The sequence below is a fragment of the Temnothorax americanus genome, unplaced genomic scaffold (genome assembly GCF_048541705.1).
Source record: "Temnothorax americanus isolate GAGA-0224 unplaced genomic scaffold, ASM4854170v1 Scaffold7, whole genome shotgun sequence".
NCBI classification, from domain to species: domain Eukaryota; kingdom Metazoa; phylum Arthropoda; class Insecta; order Hymenoptera; family Formicidae; genus Temnothorax; species Temnothorax americanus.
The window spans coordinates 6,952,297-6,957,346 of record NW_027509792.1 but is presented as its reverse complement, the minus strand read 5'-3'; the positions used below and the strand labels follow the sequence as shown (position 1 = coordinate 6,957,346).

The 5,050-nt window shown below is 34.3% G+C and overlaps 1 protein-coding gene across 1 annotated transcript in view; it reads right to left on the bottom strand.

The window, feature by feature from the left end:
• LOC143905946 (insulin-degrading enzyme-like) overlaps positions 1-3,001 on the bottom strand; it is a 48,117-nt gene extending 45,116 nt beyond the window's left edge. The window contains exon 1 of the mRNA XM_077421631.1: positions 2,256-3,001. The gene's annotated coding sequence lies outside the window, so the exon portion shown is untranslated. The remainder of the gene's footprint in view (positions 1-2,255) is intronic.
• Positions 3,002-5,050: the final 2,049 nt, after the last annotated feature.

Genomic DNA, 5,050 nt, shown 5'->3' with positions numbered 1-5,050 from the left:
ATCGAAAGGGTTAATAGAAACATATTAATCTTTGATTTTATATATATATATATATATATATATATATATCTTTCTCTCTCTCTCTCTCTCTCTCTCTATATATATATATATATATATATATATATATATATATATGTAGGTCTGGAAGTATGTTCCGGGACTTTTATTTTTGATATCGGTATATTCCGGGACATTTGGCAGTTTCCAGGACTGTCCTGGAAAAAATTGATGTCCTACGGCATTTTTTGGGACAGTTTTTTGAATCTGATTACATATATATGCGTTATATTCCAGGACTGTACATTTCAAAAAACGTAAACAGTCCCGGAACATACCTCTGGACCTACATATATATATATATATATATATATATATATATGCGAAATTAAAATCTCGAAGATCTGTGCTCGAGCGAAAAAAAGGAAAAGAGACCTTCGAGATTCACCGTGAATGCGGAAATTATAGATTATAATCGTCTAAAAATTGTATTTACATAGTCTCAAAATAAATATTTATTTACAGAATATGTACAAGTTAATCAACCCAAGAACGCGAGCGCGGGCGCTGGAGCTACTTAAACAATTAACCAAGTGTCAAAAAATGAAGCTCACGTCACAGTAATTCATATGTGCTTCTTTCGTTTTTTAAATATTTATTGGCTTTTTCTTTATTTTTTTTTACGGAAAATATTGAATAAATCTGTATACGTATTGTCTTCAAATGCTGCTAAATTGTAGAGCAATAAAAAATATGCAATATATAATTATTAATGAGGTTAATTGGGGTGTATAAAAGTAGCCCCAAGCCCCAGGTAACCGTTTTTCCCCCAAAAAATTAAGTACCCGTTCTCGGGTTAACAAGCGAGCGGCGGAAAGCAATCGCGCTTCCGCGAACAATGGAATAATGTTCGATTCCACGAATCGCGGACTTTAAACTTGTGAGAATATCTAGATTTGGCGAGTCGCTAAAGCCTCTTTTGAAAATTACCGAGCGAACGAAAAGACACGTAATCTTCTTCGGAACGCAATAAAATCACACACTGTTGCAACTAAAGATTGAGTGCAAGCCCGCGCGCGAAGGTCCGGAGTTTTATCCACGCAAATTTCGCAAGTTTCTCAAACCTCGGACCCTTATCAACGAGCCAAAAAATTTACCGGGCCAATCGGTTGTCGACAGCCCAAGATATCAGTTAATTTTCCAAGTGTTAACAACTTAGCTGATTTCGGAGTCGACAACCGATCAGCTGTTGTTGTATACCGACCCTTTGTTTTGCCCCTAGTGATTACCTCGCACTGAGTCCTCGAGACCAAGTATAGTGAGTCTGCATGACACAGGCAAAAACGAGGCATTGTTTTTCTTTTTTTGGGGAAATATGCCGTCTATTTCCGAAGCGAAATTAAGCTGTTGGATTTTAGAATATTATTTAAGGTAAAGGTACCAATACCCGAACATGTACCTATATCCGGACACCTTTATTATTTATAAGTATAACGCGAATTAAAATCAAAGATAAAAGTATTTTTTCTTGTAGTTTGAAACTTTAATTATAATATCCAAACGTTTATTTTCAAAAATTTATATTTTTTTAAAGGTATCCAGACACAGATACGTGTCCAGGTATTGGTACATTTCCTATGCTTAAGTGTCCGGCCATCGTACCTTTACCTTACGCCGTTTAACGTCGCGGAAACCATGCAAATTTGTAGGAAAAACGAACAATATTTTAAGGCGAGATTTTCATTAAATGGCATAAAGAAAAAAGGTTTAATTTTAAACAGTTTTTTTTCCAGAAAATTTCTGACAATGAGTCATAAAATAAGATATCAATAATATTAATGTTACATAAAACATTGAATAAAAATGCCAACAAATTTCACATTCGCCGATCTGTTTGAAAATGGAAAAGGTTTCATCTGGAATGTTTCAAGCGAGTAATACTTTTTGTTTTTTATAAAAATAAACGCTAACGGCAAGCACCTTTATTAATGGTTCCGGAACATAACTATCTGATTTTTATTATTGCATCTGTGATTAAGGTCGCGCGCGATTTTGCGGTGATGGATAAGAAGTGCAAGTGCAGAAGTAAAAAGGAAGAAAAATTTGTTAAAACTTACGGTCTATTCGCGGTAAATTATACTGGAATCTTCGCTGCGGATGCAATGTAGCTCGGCGGAATTATTACAGCAATGATAGTTTAATCGAAAGATGTATCAGATCGAACGTACAAATTACAGGAACTCTGTATATAGGCTCACATTCAGCGAAAGCGGAGTGGACAAAGATCTCTGCTGCGAACTGCTACACACTACTGTCGTTACTACGTGACTGTAAATTGCGGGCCGCGATCCTACCCGCGCGCTTTTGTTTACTCGACCTTCCCGAGGACTCTCGATAATGATTTGCCGATTTTAAGCTCAAGGCAAGGAATTTCCCTTTGCGGCTGATGGATATTGTGTCTCGTGATTCGCGAGCGAGGCGATCCGCGCCAGTCACGGCCGCTGCTGATTGGTGCACGCACTGTTCAGCGATCCTTCTGCGGTGACGCGCTAATTCTGAATTAGACGAGGGAAACTTATTAGGAATAAGGTTAACAAATATTGAATTTTAATAGAATATTGATTAAACACATTTGTTACTCGGCTTCCCAAACAATGCATGAAAATAATTTTGGATAACTCAGGAAAGAGATTAATGATGACACATATAATTATGCAATAAGTTTAATTTAAATGGAAAGAATTAATATTTTGCACTAATTACATGCTGTATTGAAATACAGTTCTGTTTGAAAATACAGAAATAGATAAAATATATATGTAACATGTAATATAGAAACAAGAAGGTTGACAGCTTAAACTCTTGTTTAGTAAGTCCGGTTCTGACAGTAGTTTCGAAACGCATGTATTTTTAATAAAATTACCTACGCCAGACACATCGAGCTCTTTATTTTTTTGTCTCTCTCTTCCTCCCTTTTTTCCCCTTTTTTCTTTTTCTCCTCTTCTCTATTTCGATTAATGTAGAACACTGACAGCCCTAACTGGGGGATGATAATTCCCATTTTTTTACACGAGAATCAATTGCGTAGCCTTATTATGGCTAACGATTTTTATCGTGCACATTTTTTATTTTGTGTAAGAATATATAGAATACCTTCACATATACAACGACAATTTAAATTTGATAATAGTGTAATATATAATTAATAAAAAGAGGTATTATATATTTGTGTACATTCGTTAATATCTTATGTATTTGTTCAAATATGAGAGACGTATCACAATTTTATTACATTTTTGGGGATTGTATTTTCTCTGGCTATCGCAAATGTAAATAAAGTTATTAATAAAGTTATTTGATGTCGCAAAATATCTTTATTGGGCAATTTAAAAATTATATGACATCAAATGGTTAAATTATAAACATTTCATAGAAACATAATAGATTTAAAAATATTAATACAACAAAGATAAAATAAACATAATGATATAACGAACGATGACATAGTTTACAAAAAGGACTTTCTGCTTGTTTCACGCGGTATTTAATAATATGCTTAAATTATACATTATTACTTACTTATTTAATAGGGCGGCGGTGTGGGGTCTAGTGGCAGAGCGCCAGACTCGTAATCTGAGGAACCAGGTTCGAGTCCACTAGAGCCATGTAACATGGAAAAGTTTTTTTCCGAAAAACCGCGCCCCTCCGTGCAAGATGCGGAAAAAACTGGGCTCCGTCTTTCGGAAGAGACGTTAAACCGTTGGTCCAAAGGAGGAAACAGTAAGGTAGTGGATGAATTGGAGGTTAGGGTTGGGTACGTCCCATCAAAACGCCCTTTAAGGCCCCTTGGGGTATATAAAGTAAAATTCTTTATCCTTACTTACTTATTTAATATACAATGATTTCAGTTTCATAGAAAGTAGATAATTATTTTACTGTTTTATGCGTGAACAAGATTTGATACAAAAAAATATCGTAATACTAAAAGAGAGAGAAAGAAGACGAAAGAATTACAAGTTATAGCTTCTCTTTAATGAAATAACGAAATACATGATAACGAGTCAAAACCATTATTATATCATTTTTTCTTACATCTTATAAGAGCAACTCATAGGGTTTTCTGTTAAAATTTTTGTCGATCGCGATCGGTTCTAGTAAAGGATATAAACTTTGACTTAGCTTAAATGACAATAATCTATTTCAATAGCTTCTCGATTGAAATTATATTCCTGGCTTTCAATTATTTCTTCCCAATATAAAGTGCATTGACTAGATCTCGTTTTGGATGCCGTCAAATGACTTTAGACCTTTCTTGTGGTTTTTAAATTCCTCTTTTGACATAGTACATATGTGTTTCTGAAATGTTGTTAAAGAGATATTAATAAATATTTTAATAGAGACATACTCCAATTACTACGTCACATAATAATTAGAGTGATAAGGTAAATGCACCTATTTGCGTCCAAATCTGATTAAAAAATAATAAAATCAATTAATATCCACACTTATTGATTCATGAAGAATATTTATTCCATTCTATAGACAATATTCTATAATTTCGTCTAATTTAAAATGTGTTTCATTGAAATTAAAAAAATATAACACGGTTTCAATGTTCATAGTGCGCGCCGTGAGTGATCATCTGTGTATACGCGTGCGCTGAGGACAAATTCTTATAGTAGATCGGACGGTGAAAGTGACTGTCATTTTTGTCGTTGTTGCGGATCCTGAGAAATAATCACGAGGTAAATCCAAGTGTTTTAAGCAATCCAGCTCCACATGCTACTCAAAACGTGTGATTTCATCACACGAAAAGTCAGTAAATTATTAATTTCACACAATAGTAGCAAAGCAGCGCAACAACATCCTAATGTTCGTGCATGCGTCTGGTTGCTTCGAATATTCAAAGTAATTGAATCGTCAGTATATTCATGCTAAAAATTGTCGTGAATGATGCGAAAAATATAACTTTTTCGATGTGCACTGTTTTTTTCTGCGGCACAACCTATAAAGTAATATAAGTTTTATCAGAATAATTCAAGTCCACCATAAC